The sequence below is a fragment of the Aotus nancymaae genome, unplaced genomic scaffold (genome assembly GCF_030222135.1).
Source record: "Aotus nancymaae isolate 86718 unplaced genomic scaffold, 86718_ANA_hifiasm-v0.15.2.pri h1tg000020l, whole genome shotgun sequence".
Classification (NCBI taxonomy): domain Eukaryota; kingdom Metazoa; phylum Chordata; class Mammalia; order Primates; family Aotidae; genus Aotus; species Aotus nancymaae.
Genome location: NW_026988432.1, coordinates 41,474,354 through 41,494,112, shown reverse-complemented (window position 1 = coordinate 41,494,112; position 19,759 = coordinate 41,474,354). Strand labels below are relative to the sequence as shown.

Below are 19,759 nucleotides of genomic sequence, written 5' to 3'. Positions count from 1 at the left end.
TAATACCTGTTTTAAAGATTATTTTTTTCCCTTTCTTCCCCTCTTTTCTTTTTAATAACTCTTTCTTCAGATTAGGGTTCTTTATAATGAAACCATAAACTTTGCTCTAGTGATAAAGGTTTCATCTTTTAAGACTGCTTTGCTGTTTTTTTTTTTTTTGGACAGCCAAACACTGAACATGAATAGAGAGCACTACTGCAGTTAACAGCACAGCAAAATGCAAAACTGTTAACTGTTATTTGATTTTTCTCATACAGTGAGTTAGCATTATGAACCAGTACCATTAGGAAAATAATTTTACATTGGTTTCATTCATAGTAATTTTACATTATTTCAATTACATTAAGTGCAGTCTAAAGCTGTAAAATAATTTTATATTCATTAAAAAGCATATGTTCTTTAGTATGCTTATATCTTTAAAAAATTTTAGTTATTCTTCTTGAATTTATGGTTAGGGTCTCAAGAAGGAAGCTTGAGACTAGACTGTAATGTGTGTTTGAAAAAGACTGCTCATGAATGGACTTAATTCTTAAATTGTCTAAAGCTCAAGTGGAGAAATGGCATCTGCAAAAAATTTATCTCTTAGTTACATTGTGGTTAATAAAGACAAACGTGTAACTGTTTAGTGTATTTAAAAAGGAAAGGAGAGATAGCCCAAATGATTAGAATGTTCTGTAGAATACAGTTTTGCGAATTAGAATTTTAAAAAATAATACAGAAGAAATGTTTTGAGTTACTGATGTGAATTAAATAGCAGGTTTATTTCAGGGTGGTTTTTTTCCAACAATTTGCTTAACTTTCTTATTACATTGTTAAGTAAATAACAATTGTACTGCACTGTTTTTGTTTGTTTGTTCTGAGAGCAGGAAGCAAAGCCTATAATCAGCCCCCAAAAAGCTGAAACAAATATCAAAAAAAGGCACTTGAGGTCATCCCCTAGAATGAATTTTAACTGATAGCAATGCAGAAGCAGTCTGAGACTACAGGGCAGACTGAATTGAGGAAAGGAGGCAGAGAATAGCTTTTCACAGGAAAATCAGCAGGTAAGAATGCAGAACAACCACTAAGGTTATAAACTAGGAGAAGTTAAATAACATCAGGGAGAGACTAATAAGAGAGAAACCAAATTAGAAAAAACAGCAAGACAAAAACCAATATATCAAATTACTGATTAGTTAAGGAAAAAGGGAAGGGTATGGTTGTTTTGCAGTGTGTGGTATCTGTGATAAATCTATAAGGTAGAATTTGTGACTAACCAGAATACTGTCTTTCTGTAACATGCTAATAAATGAAAAGGTTTCTTGTTTTGTTTTGTTTTGTTTTTTCAATGGTAACTAAATATTGCAGGCTATTGTTAGTACCAAAAATCTAAACTCTGCCCCTAACTCAAGTTTCGGTTTTTATTTGATCTGTTGAGCAAATCCAAAAACTTTTTAGACTCAAAAGGTTATTTAAGTTAGTATCCAAGTAACGTCAGACGGTGTTTTAAGGAAAGTAGTTCTCAGAAGAACCTTCATGCTTACAAATGCACAAAAAACAAAATTTCATCTAACGGTACTGCTGTCCTTTGAGATTTTTTTTCTTCTTTTTCTCCTCACAGATGATCCAGCTGTGGAGGAGGAAAAGTATGGCACTGAGCTCTGGGGAATGCATGGAAAAAAAAATTGGGAAAAGGGAGTGACAACAGAGATTTCCATTTAGTCTGCAAATTGTTTTTGGTCTTTCTCATCCGTAGTCCAGAGCCAAGAGACTGTGGGATCATACAGTCTTGTTTGTTATTCAAACTGGCAGTGGCAGTACTGATGACAACAGTGTAGTAACTGTCTGCTCTCAGTAGTGTGGTTGGCAAGCTTCTAGTGAATTCTTTATCCACTCTGGGGGGCCACCTCATAGAGTATACATGTTGTCTTTGCATTTTAACTTGATCTGTGAGCCAACAGTTGTTTGTGAGTAACATTTGAGAATCTCTGTTTAAAGTCTGGAAAGTAAAAGTGTTTTTTTTAAAATAAAAATGTAGAGCCTATACAGAAGTACAGTTAGCAGAAGATAAGAAACAAGCCATGAAGCCACTTCTCCCTATGTTTCATCTAATTTTTCTATTTTGACCATTTTCTTTCTGTGTTTGTTAGCATCAAAAAAGGTTCCTGCATTCCCTCTTCCCCCACAAAAAGTGGCTTTAAACAAGATGGAGGTTTTTTCCCTCTCAGGATATGACAGCTGTGTGGTTGCCAAAGACCCAGTTCCTGTTATCTGTCCGCTTTGCAGTCTTTAGCTTGTGACTTTCCTTCTCAGGGTTATCTCCTCATTGCAAAGAAGGTCCTTGCAGCTCCATCCATTGCATTTGCTTTCCAGGGAGCAGAATCAAGGAGGGGTATGGGCAAAAGGGCCCTTATCTCCATGAAGTTGGTCCCATTAAAAATCTTTCCCATATTCCCACCCACTGATTTCTGATGTTGGCCACCCTAATCTTCAAGACAAGCCAGAAGATGTAAATTTGCCATTTTTAGTAATACAGCAGTTTGATTTGTAAAAAAGAAGAGGAAAATATTGAATGAACAACTAGCAATCTGCCACAATTTAGATCTTTTATATAAAATAATTTCTAATATAGTTGAAGCCCTTCCCTTTCTCCCTCCCTCCTCAAACCATTAGTAAGAATTTGGTATATTATTCTCATGCATATTATTCTCTACAGTGTTTGTGTCCATAAGCAGTCTGTTTTATTTTAATATGTTTTAAAGCTATATACTAATGGAACATACTGTATATACTCTGCAAATTGCTTTTATCTCATTCAGCATTTTTTACTGATAGTGATGCACATAATTCTAGTTTATTCGTTTTTCCTGCTATGTAGTAGTCCATTATATAGTTCATGTGTCTGTTTTCCTCTTTATCTACATTTAGGTTGTTACTTTTTTTTTTTTTTGGCCATTAAAAACAATCCTGCAATCATGTCTTTTTATACTCATGTGTAAGAGTTTCTCCAGGGACTGTACCTAGAAGTGAAATTAGTGAGTGATAGGGTGGTTCTTTCTTCAGCTTTATGAGATTATTTATTGCAAGATTGCTCTCCAAAGTGGCTGTGCCAAATTACACTTGGAATAACAGTGAGTGACCCATTTCCTTATTTCTAACTAGTTGTGCTTTTGCCAGTTTGATGAGGTCAGATTCATTTTCCTGAGTACTATGGAAATTGAGCATATTTTTATATGTTGTTTTATGTGTTCCCTGTTTGTGGTCCTTTGTCTTTGATTTGCCCATTCATATCTTGGCCATTTTTCAATTGTGTGTGTTTTTGTTTTATTTATTTATTTATTTGACACAAGGTCTCACTCTGTTGCCCAGCCTGGAGTGTAGTGGTAGGATCACAGTTCACTGCATCCTCAGCCTTCCAGGCCCAAGTGATCCCCCTGCTTCAGCCTCCCAGGTAGCTGGGACTAGGTGCGTGCCAACATACCTGGCTAATTTTTTTTTTACTCTTTGTAGAGATGGTGTCTTCCTATGCTGCCCAGGATGGTCTCGAACTTCTGGATTCAAGTCATCCTCCTGCCTTGGCCTCCTATAATCCTTGGCTGAGATTATAGGTGTGAACCACTGCAATTGGCCTATTGTTTGTTTTGGTTTGTAGAAGTTTTTAATACACTCTGATACCAATCTTTTGTTCATTGTCTGTATTGTGAATATTTTTTCCCAGGCTTTGGCTTATCTTATGATGTCTTTGGTTATATCAAAATTTTTAATTTTTATATAGTACAAGTTATTCATTCTTTTATGGTTTGTGCTTTTTGAATATTGCTTAACAAATTCTTCCTGACTTGCCAGGAGTGGTGGCTCATGCCTGTAATCCCAGCACTTTAGGAGGCTGAGGTGGGTGGATCAGAAGGTCAGGATTTCAAGACCAGCCTGGCCAAATGGTGAAATCTCGTCTCTACTAAAAATACAGAAAAAATAGTTGGGTGTAGTGGTACATGTCTGTAATCCCAGCTACTCAGAAACCTGGGAGGCGGAGGTTGCGCCATTGCACTCTAGCCTGGGCGACAGAGCGAGACTTCTCAAAAAAAGAAATTCTTCCTGACTTAATGACATGACAATAGCTGCCTATAGTTGAGAGTGTTAGAGATTTATACCTTTAAGTCTTTAATGTTTTTTTGTATGGTATGAGGCAGGAATTTTATTTTTATGTATGAATGAAGATTTATTGATAGCCTATCCCTTTCACATTGATTTATAGTGCCATCTCTATTATATATTAAGTTTACATATTCATGTGGGTCTGATTCTGGGCTGTAGTTTCTGTTTCATTGGTCTTTTAGTCTGTGTCTGCCTGTGTATCATACCGAATTAATTACCCTATCTTGATATATGGCAGACAGAGTTCTCACCTTGTTGTTCAAAGTTATAATGGCTTTCTTGACTTTGCTCTTCCATGTAATTTTAGTATCTACTTTTAAAGTTCTATTTAAAAAACTGTTGAGATTTTGATTGGAATTATATTAAGTACACAGGATTAATATAAAGAGAATTTTTTTCTTTACTACAGAAAACCTTTCACACATAAGCATAGTATTCCTTAATTTTTTTTAGATCTTTCTAAGCAATTTTCTTTTTTTTCTTTTATTGTTATTATTTTTCATTAAGAGACAGGGTCTCACTCTGTCACTGAGGCTGGAGTGCAGTGGCATAGTCACAGCTCACTGAAGGCTCTACTTCCCAGGCTCAAGCGATTCTCCCACTTCAACCTCCCAATTAGCTGGGACTACAGAACATGCCACTGTGCCTGGCTAATTTTTGTACTTTTTGTAGAGCCAGGGTCACCCTATGTTGCCCAGGCTGGTCTTGATCTCCTGGACTCAAACAATCCTCCTGCCTCAGCCTCCAAAGTGTTGGGATTACAGACATGAGCCAAAGCACGTGGCTTAGTAGTTTTCTGGTTGTTATTGGTACAAAAGATTTCAATTGAATTTTGTATGTTCATCTTGTATCCAGTAACCTTGCAGAAAGTTCTTGTTCTAATTGTCTTTGTTTTCTTGAATTTTCTATTATTTTTTGTTTGTTTTCTTCTTTCTGAGTCTAAATCTTTTTTCCCCCCTTCTTGTTGTACTGTGCTAGATAGGATATCTAGTACATTGTTGACAGGAAGAAGTGATAGAAGACATCTATCTTTGTCTTTTTCCCAACTTTAACAGGGAGTAGTTTTTTTAACTGTAGATTTGGGGTAGATATCTTTTATCAGGTTAACCAAATTCCTATTTCTAGTTTTCCATGAGTTCTTCCGTTTTAAATCTCATGAAGGAGTGCTGAGTTTTACTATTTTATATAAGTTGCTTGCAGCTATATATTATAGTTGCTCTTACACCTTCATCCTTTGTTGTAATCTCATCTATCACATCTTCATATTAATAAGTTGTATGACATATTAGTTATACATTTTTTAAGAAATTAAGAGGGAAGAAATCAGGCTTTTATATTTATTCATATATTTACCATTTCTAGTGTTCTTCATTCCTTCTCACAGATCTAAGTTTCCATCTGGTGTTGTTTCCCTTTTACCTGAAGAACTTCATTTAGCATTTCTTATGGTGCACATCTGTGAAAGATAATTCGTTTCGATGTTTCTTTACTTGAAAATGTCTTGGTTATATATAATGATAAGTCATCCTTTTTTTGTTTTCTGTACATAATGTATTTTTTTTCCCCCTGTGGATGCTTTCAATATTTTCTCTGTATCTTTGGTTTTCAGCAGTTTAAACAAGATATGTTATAGTTGTGGTTTTCTTTGTATTTATCTGCTTAGGTTTCACTGGACTTAGATTTGCAATTTTGTTCTTCCCCAAATGTGGACATTGTCAGTTTTTTCACGTATTTTCCTGTGCCCTGTTTTCTCTGTTCTCTCCTTTTGCAACTTTGATTTCATATATGTTAAATTTTATGCTGTACCACAGCTCACTGAGGCTCTGATCATTAAAGATTTTTCTTTTCTCTTTAGATGGCATAATTTCTTTTGATCTGCCTTTAAATTGACTAACCCTGTATTCTGTTATCTCTAATCTGCTGTAATCCTATCAAGTGAATTTCCCATTTCAGACTTCATATTTTTGTATTTTACATGTTCTGTGTGGTTCTTTTTTTATAGTTTTAATTTGTTTGATAAGAGTTTCCTCTGTTCATTTATTATTAATTTCTTGAACATATTTATAATAGGTACGTTATAGTCCTTGCCAACTGATTTCCACATCTGGGTCATCTTCTATACAATATCCATTGACTGCATTTTTTTCTTGACTCAACTTTTCTGTTTATTTTCATGTCTAGTAATTTTTTATTGTATACTGGGTATTGTGGATAGTATGTTTTTTTGACCCTCAATTCTCTCTTCTCCTAAAGAAAATTGACTCCTTGCTGGCTAGACTTAAACTCCAAACTCTCCCTCTCTGGCATTTGGGCAACATCATTGATATCGCTGTTCAATTTTTTCAGCCATCTAAATGTTCCTTTTCTTTGGAGCCTCTGGAGTCTGCCCTATGTCATTTGATTCAAGGTTCAGCTAAAGATGGTAGTGAAGTTTACATACACATTTTAGGGTTCTCACTTTTCTAGTATTTGCTCCCTCACTTTCCAGTTGCCTGCTACTTCCAAACCTCATCCTTTGATGCTTCAAGCCAATATGATTGTGACTTCCTTCTTGAATTTCAGTAACTCGGCACAGTGTAGGCTGGTAACTGTTGTTATTTGTAAGTAAGTTAGTCTAGAATAAGCTCCTCTACTTTTTTGTGTGTAAGTCTCTCATCCTTTCACTTTCAGCTTTTCTGAATCCTTATGTTTTTGATGTGTGTTTCGTAAATAGCATTTAGCTTTTATTTTTTAAAGAAATCCAGTTTGACAGCTTAATGGATATATTTAGTCATTTTGTCTTAATTTTTATAACTGATATATTGGAATTTATTTCTACCATTTTGTGCTTTGTATAGGTGTGGTTTCTCTATTATTTTAAATTCCTTTCTCATTTTCTTTAAAGTGATTGATTTTCTATTTCCTCCTTTTTCAACTTTGATTTTTAACTTACACATTGTTTTTATTTAATTAGTTGTTAACTTTTAATTCTCAACATATTTGCTCTTAAAACTAAAATTAATCAAATATTTCTACCCTATCCCTAAATACAACAACCTTAAAATGCTTTAATTTCAGTTGCCTTTCTTCCTTCTCACATGATACTGTTTTCTGGTATTTTTATTTATTTATCAAATAATTATTGAATTCTTCTACCTTGTGCCACATACTGTTGAAGGTGCTGTAGTAATAACATTAAACAACATAAAGTTCCTGTCGTATTGGAGCTTGCAAGGTAATTAATACATTAATTAAGATATATTATGATGTAAATTAGTAGTTGGTGCTAGACTGGAAAGTAAAGCATTAGGAAAGGATAAAGAATAACATGGGGATGGAGATCCTGTCTTGTAGATGAGTTTCTGCTCTCTTCAGACATTGCCTAACGTCTTTAGGGCTCAAGTATGAAAAACATAATTCCTGTGCTGGGGAAGTTTACAGTCTAACCAAAGAGTACCAGGGAAAAGATACAGATATGGAAGCCACTGGCATATGGTGGGTGAAGCTGTGCCTCTGATGAACTTCCCAGGGAGGATCTGTATAGTGTCAGGGGGCTTGAGAACAGATCCAGAGAAGAGCGGGGAGCCAATAAAGAAGACCCTGAACCATGGTCAGAAAAGTAGGAGAACAAGAAATGACCCTGGGAGCCAAAAGAAAAGGCTTAATTTTATTTATAGCCTGCCTATTCTAAAACTAATTTAAGATGGCTAAGATATCAAGTAGAATAAAGCTGAAAAAGAGACTTGTGTTTCTAGGTAGGACATTAGAGTGACTTGATTAACAAATGGTTTCATTGAAGTGAAGACTTGCCTTAGAGATAGAGAATAAAGATTTCTTATGCAGATGGTAGAGGAAGGAAGAACGAATAGAATGGTAATTGGAGAGGTTGATGTTATAGCAAAAAGGTGTAGAAAATATTAGAGATTTGGAGGACTCCATGAGCAGAAAATAACATGGGCCCCTGGCCTGGAGGAAGTTCCTGCTGGATCCTTTACTTCCCAGAAACTGCTCCCCTGGTAGGTGATATATTTTCCTGTGTTCGAGTTCATAGTGGGGAGAGAGATGTGTTTTTTTCTGAAAATCCAACACAGTCTTCTGTTGTAATGAGCTGGCATTCATCTTCATGTGATTACAAATTAAAATACAAGAAGAAAGCAATGGCTTACCTGGCCGTTGCTCTTCAAACTCCTTAGCATGATACTCAAGATTTCCTCTGTTCTGAATACACTCCTTTACTCGTATCTCCCCATTAATTCTTCTGTTTGCTGTTCCCCAGACATTCCTGCAATTTCTTGCCTCCCTATTTTAACCCACACTGTATTGTCCACTTAAAATATTCTTTTGCCTTTTCCTAACTGATACCAATTCCCCAGTCATTCTCCCCACCAGTTTCTCTTTTTTGTGCACTGTAGCCCGTGACTACTTTTGGCATCTTTTGCAAAGATTTAAGTTGTGAAATGCCATGCAAACTCACTTTGTTGTCTCTTCAATATCGCAAGCTAGTTGAGGATAGGGACTGAATCTTTTTCATGTTTGTGTGCATCAGATCGCTTAATGTCGTGTTTTGCACGTATCTGAGAAAGTTTGAGTGAATTAGGGATATATGATTCTGTGATAAACTAATGCCGTGTCCAAGATGGTCATTTCATATACCAGGTTCTAGTTTGTAGCTCTTAAAATTATACTGAAGTTCTGCTTCTTTGGAGTCTCCTGTAAAAGTAGAGTCCTTAATTTGGATCCTCCACTGATTTATATCTTCGTTTTTTTCTTGACAGGATATATACCTGTCGAAATCAGTAATTGTAGGTTGCAGATTAGTGTATCAGGATGCTTTTGACCATAGTAGCAGAATACCCAGTTAATCAGTGAGGACTTTATCATCTTGCATAACAAAAAGTTCAGACATTAGAAGGTCTCATCTTAGGATTGGTCTGACTCCATGAGATCATCAGGGTTCTGTGTGCTCTCCATATTTTCAGTTTGTCCTCAGCATATCAATGATGGCATGTTGATGATGGCTTCCCTCATGGCCTCAAGATGGTTACACTACTTCTAAGCATGCACTACACTCTCCAACAATATCCAAAGATTGAAAAGTATAGTTTCTCCTTTAACATCTTTATGAGGGATGCAACTTTTCCTGAATGCTTCCCAGCAGACCTCCCGTTGGGTCCCATTAGTCAGGATTTGGTCACTTGTATTAGCTAGAGGAATAGAATGACTATGGTTGGCTTGGGCCAATCAGGAATAGGTGGCCTAGCAGAGAAGATCACTTGAATTATGTTGGGGGTCCAATGCAGTGAAAAATGTTTGGGAGGGATAAGGAACAAACAGTATCTGTCACAGTGCTCTGTAGGTGTCTTTGGCCTTCCCACCTGGAAAGTTAAGATCCCCACAGTTTTCTAAGAGGGAGAGAGATAATTTTGTATTTCCACTGAGCTTGGTGTTGGATCTCAGTAATAGTTTATTAACTCACTAATTCATGCAATAGACATTAACTGAACACATTCTGTGTCACGGACTGTGCTCAGTATTGGGGAAGTAGCTGAATAAGGCATGGTCCTTGCACTCAGGTGGTAGCTGCCTACAGTGAAGTGGAACAAGGTGGCTGAGTAAGTGGGGACGATAGAGTTATTCTGAAATAAACTGATTGTAGGACATTTATTTTTCAACAGGAGATGTGGGACATGTGGATTTGGGATATGAATTCATTTGAGAAACCACTTTTGGGTAAGTTGATAGTTGAGAGTAAATGACTTTAGGGTTCTACTTCTCTTACATTGGGTTTGATCTTACAGCTCTTAGGTTTTAAAAATTACATTGATTGGACTTTATGCCTCATCTACACACAAGAGAATGGCTTGTACTAAAATCTCAGTTTAGCAATTTGAGAAATGTAACAATAAAGCATAGTCCCAATACTAATTAATTAGTATACTCACTTCTCATTAGGGAAGTCAATCTGAAGGCTAAGTAAGGACCAGTTTCAGAAGTTGAAAGATACTTGTTATATAGGATTTAACCTGCTTGAGCTTACCCAGTAATCCTGTCATGTGATCTGGAAATCATTCCCAGAGCCAGTGTTGAAGATACAGGGTGCAAGTTTGTCAATGAGCTTTGCTTTGCAGTATTCCAAATGACCATTTGAGTTCTTGTTGCATAAGTATACATGTGAAAGGCTCTCCATTTTTTATTTAACCTGAGAGGGTGCTTCTGGAAATATCATTTAAAATTTACTGAGTGTGTACTGTTGTGTATGAGTGTGTTGTTCATTTTCTTATTTAGTTTCGTGCAATGGGACTATAAAGAAGATAGGTTTTTCTCATTTAAAGGAATAAAAGAAGAGGCACAGGTTTTTGCAAATACAGTAACATTGCTAAGGGTCACATAACTAATTAGTGTTGGAGCTGAAATTTGAACTCATATTTGAATTTCAGCATTTGGCCTAATGGACACTCATTTCTGTCTTAATATGCTGATTGTGTGGGGGTTCCCAAGACCCATCCCCCAGTTCAGTGATTGGCTAGAAGGACTCACAAGATCTAGCATACAGTACTAACAGCTGAGATTTATTACAGCACAGGAAAAAGGTACATGGGGTGAAGTTCAGAGGAAAACAGGCACAGGATTCTAAGAGTCCTCTCCCTGTGGAATCACACAGGATATACATAATTCCTCCAGCAACAAATCATGACAACATGTGTGAAATGTTGTCTATTAGGGAAGCTCATTAGAGACTCAGTGCCCAAGATTTTTTTTGGGGCTGATCATGTAGGCATCCTCTGTCTAGCACATACCAAAATTCCAGATTCCCAGAAAGAAAGCAGGCCTTTATACAAACAATACAAACCATGTTGTTTGGAAAGTTTAGGCACAATGAATCATGCTTATCATTTAGGGAAATTTTTATATCAATGTAGGGAACTGTTCACCAAGCTTCCACATCCCAGCCAAGGGCCAACCCTGACAACCAAGTTCTTCTGAGGATAGGAATATTAGGCCTGTTAACTTTTTTCCTGTACATTGATTTATTCATTTGAAGAATGTGATTATGGTCACATTCAGCTTTTGATAAGTAATGAGAGGAGTAGGTATTATGGCAAACTAAATTCTTTAATGGAATCTGTTTTGTGGAGGTTCCAGTTGCCGCTGATTTTCTGGAAGGATGCACCCAACTCAACATAACACTGTACTCATGGCTCAGGTTTATTACAGCAAAGGATACAATGCAGGAAGAAGGTAAACAAAGCAGGTGGAGGTGGTAGGCATAGGCTTCCAAGTCCTCGCTCTTCGAGAATCACAGGGATGTGCTTTTCTCTCTAGCAGTGAGTGATAGAGACACATGCAAGATGCCTCTAGCCAGAGAAGCACACAAGTGTTACAGTTCAGAGTTCTTACAGGGAGCTAGTCACATAAGCACATTCGTACCATATGACCAGCTCTGGTAACTGAAACTTGGGACCCCACAGGAGATACCAGATACACATCATAAATCTTAATGATTACTTTAAAACAATGCTGACAGCCTGGTACATCTTGACTCACTGCCTGGAGCATACAGAAAAAGATCATTAGCAAGTGACTGTGAATAATCCAGGAACTTCGTTCTCAGAGTTTGGCTAGGGTCATTGCCGTGGCTTCCAGGAATCCCCTAGAGATTAGCACGACCTAAGTAAACTGGGCCTGCTGTGTTAACTATTCACACAGTTGAAATACTGTTGCATTTGTTGAATGCAATATTTAATGCTAGATATAGTCTTTAGAGTATGATATTCTAAACGTAGAAACAATAATTGTTAGTAAAGTAGCTTGACATTTTATTTCTCTGAGAAGTTGGTAGATTTTTTTTTTAATTAGGGATTTATAGATTCTTTTAAGGTGACTTTTGGATTTCCCATTTTTGTCCACAACTATTTGTATTATATAATGATATGTGTTATGTTAAAGAGTAATACAAAAATATTAATTTAAAGACAGTTATTTCAAAGTTAACCTTCACTTTGTGAAAGTCTTCCTTGGCTTTACAACACAATGGGATCCTTTTTTAACAGAATTTGCAGATTCGCAGAAATACCAGTTTTGCAGGAAGCACATCAGCCGTAGTTGTTGTTGTTGTTGTTTAAAAAAGAATGTGTGATTCCAGGATATGGAATCAGTCTTTGCTGCTTTATTTATTGCTAGTTGAAACGTGCTTTATGTTATACAAAAATGACAAAGTGGACGGGGACAGTTCCATACTTGAAAATGGGAAGTTCTGAGTTAACACAGTTAAATAGATTTCCTTATTTTTCCTTATTGCAGAATTTTACAGACCCTTTAGTATGATAATACGCAATGTGGATCTACCAGGACAAATAAAGTACATATAAACTGTTTCCTTGACTTGCCTGACCAAGGAATCTCTTTAGTGAGGGCTGTCTCAGTTATTGGTCCTTCAATAACAGTGTTCTTTAGAACAAAATGGACCAGAGGGAAAGACTATCTTAAGGACAGGGAAAGGCCATTAGAGGGTTTTAGGTCAAAGAGATACAGAAACAAACCAACTATAGGAAAAACTTACTTTAAACAAACAAAACCTTGTATCTTACGCTGCTTTCTCATAAAACCGGTTCAGAAACTTCCCTATCTGGATGTTTCTTTTCCTGTCAGGTTTCCTTAGTTGATATTTTTCTTTTGTAATGTGAGTGACATGTCTCTTAGATTTGTGTTTAACACTGTGATTAGGTGATTGGATGTGGGTCGTTACCTTCATGCTTGTACCATCTACAGTAACTGACACAGTATCAAGAACATCATGGGCCAAAACTTAGTAAATATCCAGAGAGCATGAAATGAGTTGTGACTCAAAAATACAGGCATATCCATTTTATTATGCTTTGTTTTATTGCACTTCACAGATACTGCTTTTTGGTTTTGGGGTTTGTTTGTTTGTTTGTTTGTTTGTTTAGACGGAATCTCGCTCCGTTGCCAGTCTGGAGTGCAGTGGCACGATCTCGGCTCACTGCAACCTCTACCTCCCGGGTGTAAGCGATTCTCCTGCCTTAGCTTCTCAAGTAGCTGGGACTACAGGCACGTGCCACCATGCCTGGCTAATTTTTGTATTTTTAGTAGAAATGGGGTTTCACCAAGTTGACCAGGATGGTCTCGATCTCTTGACCTCGTGATCTGCCCGCCTCGGCCTCCCAAAGTGCTGGGATTACAGGCGTGAGCCACCATACTCTGCCTGGTTTTTGGATTTTTTAAACAAATGGAAAGTTTGTGGCAACCCTGTATTGAAAAAGTCCATAGGCACCATTTTTCCAACAGCCTGTGCTCACTTTGTGTCTCTATGTCACATTTTGATAATTTTTACAGGACTTCAAAGGTTTTCATATATCTGTTGTGGTGAGTTTTGATCAGTGATCTTTGTTGTTACTATTGTAATCGTTTTGAGGTACCACAAGCTGCCCATACAAGACGGCAAGCTTAATCAATAAATGTGTGTTTTCTGACTGCTCCACTGACCAGTCGTTTTCCTGTCTCTCTCCCTCTCCTTGGGTCTCCCTGTTCCCTAAGATGCAACACATATGCCACCACACTCTGCTAAGCAGCAGTATTGAAAGGAGGCAAATTAATAACCCTACAGTGGCCTCTAAGCATTCAAATGAAAGGAAGAGTCATGTGTCTCTCACTTCAATCAAAAGCTAGAAAAGATTCCGCTTAGTGAGGAAGGCATGTCAAAAGCAGAGATAGGCCAAAAGCTGGGCTTCTTGCGCAGTATAATTCTCAAAGTTCTGAATGGCAAGGAAGAGTTCTTGAAGGAAGCTACTCCAGTGAACATACAAATGATAAGGAAGCAAAACAGTTTTATTGTTCAGGTTTAGTAGCCTGCATAGATGAAACCAACCACAATGTTTGCTTAAGCCAAGTCTAATCATGAGCAAGGCCCTAACTCTTCAATTCTATGAAGGCTGAGAGAAGTGAGGAAGCTGCAAAAAAAAAAGTTTGAAGCTAGCAGAGATTAGTTCAGGAGGTTTAAGGAAAGAGACATCTCTGCAACGTAAAAACCAGTGCTGATGTGGAACCTGCAGCAAGCTATCCAGAAGTTATAGCTAAGACCACTGTTGAAGGTGGCTATACTAAACAAAAAGACTTCCATAGGTAGAGAGGAGAAGTCAGTGCCTGACTTTAAACAGTCAAAGAACAGACTGGCTTTCTTGTTAGGTGATAGTGCAGCTAGTAACTTGTAAGTTGAAGCTAATGTTTGGTTACCATTCTGAAAATTCTAGGGCCCTTAAGAGTTACACTAAATCTATTCTGCCTCTGCTCTATATGTGGAACAACAAAGGCTGGATGACAGCACATCTGTTTACAACGTGGTTTATTGAATAATTTAATTCCACTATTGAGACTTGCTGCTTAATAAAAAAGATTCCTTTCAAAATACTACTTTTCATTGAGAATGCATGTAGTTACCCAAGAGCTGTGATGAAAATGTACAATGAGATTAATGTTCTCATGCCTGTAAATATATTTATTCTGCAGCCCATGAATCAAAGGGTAATTCTGACTGTCAGGTCTTATTTATACATTTCATAAGGCCATAGCTGCCATGGACAGTGATTCTTCTGATGGATCTGAGCAAAGTAAATTGAAAAACTTAGAAAAGAGTTCACCGTTCTAGATGCCAATAAGAACATTTCTGATTCACGGGAGGAGGTCAAAACATTGACAGGAGGTTGGAAGAAGTTGACTTGAACTGCAGATGTGGTGGCAATAGCAAGAGAACTAGAATTAGAAGTGGAGCCTCAACATGTGGCTGAATTGCTGCAATCTTAAGATAAAATGGATGAGTAGTTACTTCTTATGGATGGCCAAAGAAAGTAGTTTCTTGAGACAGAATCTACTCCTGGCGAAGATGCTATGAACATAGTTGAAATGACAACACAGGATTTAGAATAATCCACAAACCTAGTTGATTACGCTGTGGCAAGGGGTTTGAGAGGATTGACTTCAATTTTGAAAGAAGTTCTACTCTGGGTAAGATGCTATCAGACAGCATTGCATGCTATAGAGAAATCTTTCATGAAAGGAAGAGTTGATGTGGCAAACTTCATTTTTGTCTTATTTTAAGAAATTGCCACAGCCATTCCAGCAGCCACCACCCTGAGCAGTCAGCAGCCATCAACACCGAGGCAGGACCCTCCACCTGCAAAAAGTTTCCAGTTCACTGCAGGCAAAGATGATTGTTAGTATTTGTTAGCAGGAAAATTTTTAAATTAAGATGTGTACATTACTTTTAAAGACAGTGCTGTTGTGTACTTAGTGGACTACTGTATAGTATCAACATAACTTTTATTCGTACCGGGAATCCAAAGTATTTATGTGATTCATTTTATTGAGTATTCGCTTTATTTTCGTAGTCAGGAACCAAACCTACAATATCTCCGACGTATGCCTGTAGTGAAACTTTTTTTTTTTTTGGAGACAGTCTCGCTTTTTTTGCCAGAAGCCAGGCTGGAGTGCAGTGGCGCTATCTCGGGTTACTGCAACCTCCGCCTCCAGGTTCAAGCAATTCTCCTGCCTCAGCCTCCCGAGTAGCTGGGACTACAGGCATGCGCCACCACACCCAGCTAATTTTTGTATTTTAGTAGAGACGGGGTTTCACTATGCTGGCAAGGATGGTCTCGATCTCTTAACCTCGTGATCTGCCTGCCTCGGCCTCCCAAAGTGCTGAGATTATAGACGTGAGCCACCATGCCTGGCTGAAACTTTGTTTTTTTAAGAACAACAATGTAATAGACATAAAAGTTAAGTACTATGCATTTATTTTAGTAACGATATCATTTTGAAAAACATTTTTGGGATTTAATTTTAGACTTCTCTTGAGTTCAGCTCTTTTTCCTGTCAACATTAACTTCTTTTGTGTGATCTTTATGCTTGTTTGATTTGTAGAATTGTTCCACCCTAAACATTTAAATACTTTTAACTACTAGATTTTTATTGTAGTATTTGGAATGTTATTTTAAGTAATTAGATTATCAGTCGTAGCTACTGCATTCTTTTTTTGCCTTATTAAAACCTACCCTTTACAATCAGGAATAAAACAAGGATGCCTGTTGTCATCTTGCATGTTGTCACCTTCCTTGTTCAATATGATATTAATTCTAGAAATCTTTGCAAGGTAGCTGAACTTAAAATCAATAAGTAAAAAATCAGGTTCATTTCTGTAAACCAGCAATAAACAAAATGATACCATTTCAGGCAGGAAAAAATATAAAGTAACAGGTATTTTGCAACAAAATTTATGTTAAACCTTTAAAAGAAAATTATAAAATTTTATTGGAAGATGTTAAGAAAGGTCTAAATAAATGGAGAGAGAGAATATTTTTATAGATTTGAAGACTCTATTGGAAAGATAGCAGATCTCTCCAGTTATTTATATATTTATTTCAGTCTAGTCAGAATTATGATAACTTTTATTTTTGGGTTAAAAAGTTGATTCTAAATTTTTTGAGGAAGACTTAACAGGTCAGGAGTAGCCAAGGCACTCCTGAAGAAGTTTTGATAGGTGAGAAGACTTGTTTTACCAAATACGAAGAATTAGTATAAAGCTATGAAAGTTAAGACAACAGTATGGTATAGGAAGAGATAGATCAATAGAAGAGAATATGGAAACCCAGAAACTTGGCTTATGACAAAGTTGGAATCACATTCCTTTAGAGAGAGCTTTCCATAAATAGTTTTGGACAACTTGTTATCCACATAGGAGGGAATGACACTGAATCCTTACTTAAATGGGAAAAGCAAACCTTTAACATTTTAAGACCTTAAAACATTGTTTGTAATGATTTCTAGATAGAGAAGATTTTCTTAAGACATAGAAAATGTGAACCATAAAAGATGCTCCTTTTTTTTTTTTTTTAAGAAGGGGTCTTGCTACGTTGCCTAGATTGATCTTGAACTCCTGGGCTCAAGCAGTCCTTCCACTTTGGCTTCCCAAAGTGTTGGGATTGTAAGTGTTAGCCACCATGCCCAGACAAACGTACTTCTTTTTTATTAAGAATATAAGCTATAAATTGAGAAAAGGACTGGGCATGGTGGCTCACGCCTATAACCCCAGCACTTTGGGAGGCTGAGGTGGAAGGATTACTTGAGCCCAGGAGTATGAGACCAGCCTGGCCAATATGGGGAAACTCTCTCTCTACAAAAGAATACAAAAATTAGGTGGGCATGATGGTGTGTGCCGTACTCCTAACTTCTTGGGAGGCTAAAGTGGGAAGGATTCATTGAGCCCAGGAGGTTGAGGCTTTGGTGAGGCATGATTGTGCCAAATTGCACTTCAGCCCGGGCAACAGAGGGACACCCTGTCTCCAAAACCCTGGGAGAAGATATTGCAGTACATTTAACTCACACAGGCTACATTAGATCTTTACAAACTAACAAGAAAAACACAAAACAACACATCTAGTAGAGCAGTGGACCAAACTTCAATAGGCACATTAGAGAAGAGGAAATGGAATGATCAGTAGTGTCAGAGATGGTGGGGAAATGCAAATTAAAACTATATTAAGATACCAATTACAGACACATTAGGTTGTCAAAAATAAAAAAGTCTGACAATAATAAGTGTTGTCAACGATATATCCACCACATCTAGTGATATAACAGTTCATATCTGGTGGGTGGTTTTAACCACCTGAGAAAACAAATTGGTGATATTTGATCGTATTGAAAATATGCATACTCTATGACCTAACAACCGTAGGTATTTACTTTAGATCAGGGGTCAGTGTGATGACTCATGAGTTAAGAATGGTTTTTAACATTTTTAAGTGGTTGGGAAAAAATAATATTTTGTAATTTATAATGTGAAAATTATATGAAATTCAAATTTTAGTGTCCAAAAATAAGCTTGGAATGTTGTCACACTTATTTACATACCTTTTATGGATGCTTTCATGGTACAGTACTAAAGTTGCAGCAGACATTGCGTGGCTCAGAAAGCCTAAAATCTTTATCATCTTGCCCTTTGCAGAAAATATTGACTGACCTCTTCCCTAAATAAATACTCTTGCACATAAGTACTAGTAAACGGGCAGGAATGGTCATAGCAGTATTGCTTGTAATAATGGAAACCTAGAAAGAAATCAAATGCCCATTAAGAGTAGAGTGGAGAAATGGTTTACTAAGCCAGTGGAATACTATTCAGTTACTTAATAATGAAATGGAATAGACTACAGCTACATGCAGCATATCAGTGTATCTCAAGAATGGTGTTAGAAAAAAGCAAGTCAGGTTTTTCCACTTATAAGCAGTTCAGAAACAGTCAAGTTTAAACAAGGCATTGTTAAAGATACCCATGAGGTTAAATTATCAGGACAAGGAAGGACTGTAAGTTAAGAATAGGGATTGCCTTTGAAGAGTTGGGGAAGAGATGGGATTTGAGAGGGAACTTTAAAAGTCATGTTCTTATTGTTAAACTAGGTGATGGAGATGTGTGTTGTGTTGTGATCATTCATTTCTGTGATGCATTTTATATGTACTCTTTTGATATTTTATAAGTTTTTGTGATCTGGGACATTAAAAAGTATCTTTTCAAATAGTGTCGTCTGTCTCATAATATAATTATGACCCACAGAGGGGAAACTCATCAGCAGACTAGAAGCTGCTGATTTTTACCTATAGTCCCCTCCTCCCTGCTTCCCCAAGCATTCTGGTTGTGTTGGGAACCCACTTCAGACTTTCTTAAGCAGAAAAGGGGACTAGTGGAAGGATTCCTGGGTGGTCACAAAAGCCAAGGAAGAATCAGGGACTTGGTCACTGTCAGGGTGCTCTGCCTGTCATCTGTATGCCTCTGCTTGGCTTTGTTCTTTTTAGCTGCAAGTGGCCTCCATGTTGGGGGCAGTGTGACTGAGTGCAGTCCTAGAGCATAGCCTTCCCGCTCTGTGAATCAAGAGGCCAAGAAGTCAGGTCCTGTGTGTCTGTGGTTGGCCTGGCTGGGTCATTTAACTATACTGTGGCCAAGCAACTGGATCTGTTACCACAAGAAACCCTTCAGGGAGGGGAAGGGAAGGAGAGGTTAAGGGTGAGAATCATGAGCCAGGCAGCCACCTTCATTTGCATTGGTTATATATTAAGTATAAAACCATATGTGTGGCATTTTGTCACACCTTTGTGTGGGTATCAGGGCTGTTTTGATGTTAACACTAAGATGTCATGATGTTGCCTAAGACATGGTACTGAGACATGGCTGAGGTGGGAAGAGGGGTTAGAAATGTCTCTTGAGCATATTATCTGTTAAAAATTAAAATATAGCATGATCAGCTGTCCTACCACTTTACGGTCACATCTGTCTCCTTCCCTTCTTCTCATAAGGACATTTAAGGCATTAAGTATTTGAGTCAAAATAGATATTACAAACTTAGTTTAAAACATAGCACTTATCTATTATTCTGGATGATTGGAAGGGCATTTAACCCGTTGGTGTTTAATTGGGATGCAAATTTGTAGGTAGTTTGTATCTTTTGCTTTTCTGTTTGCCAGGTTCTTTGCTTTGAACATATATTACGCAACCAGGAAAACACAAACTTTTAAAGGTATTGCTGGAAGTCAGTTTATCGTCTTAGAAACAGACACATTCCACTCAAGACACTAAACAGTGTAT

The 19,759-nt window shown here is 37.2% G+C and overlaps 1 protein-coding gene across 4 annotated transcripts in view; it reads left to right on the top strand.

The window, feature by feature from the left end:
* The window catches only part of GALNT1 (polypeptide N-acetylgalactosaminyltransferase 1), a 130,625-nt gene that overhangs the window by 35,002 nt on the left and 75,864 nt on the right, over positions 1-19,759 (top strand). Inside the window, exon 1 of one of the 4 annotated variants that reach the window (XM_064379268.1) lies at positions 3,572-3,587. The exons of 1 other annotated variant lie outside the window; for it this stretch is intronic. The gene's annotated coding sequence lies outside the window, so the exon portion shown is untranslated. Of the gene's footprint in view, positions 1-3,571; positions 3,588-3,608; positions 3,624-9,786; positions 9,844-19,759 lie in introns of those variants that run through there. 2 more of the 4 variants (XM_064379269.1, XM_012447277.2) reach the window with 2 other exon arrangements.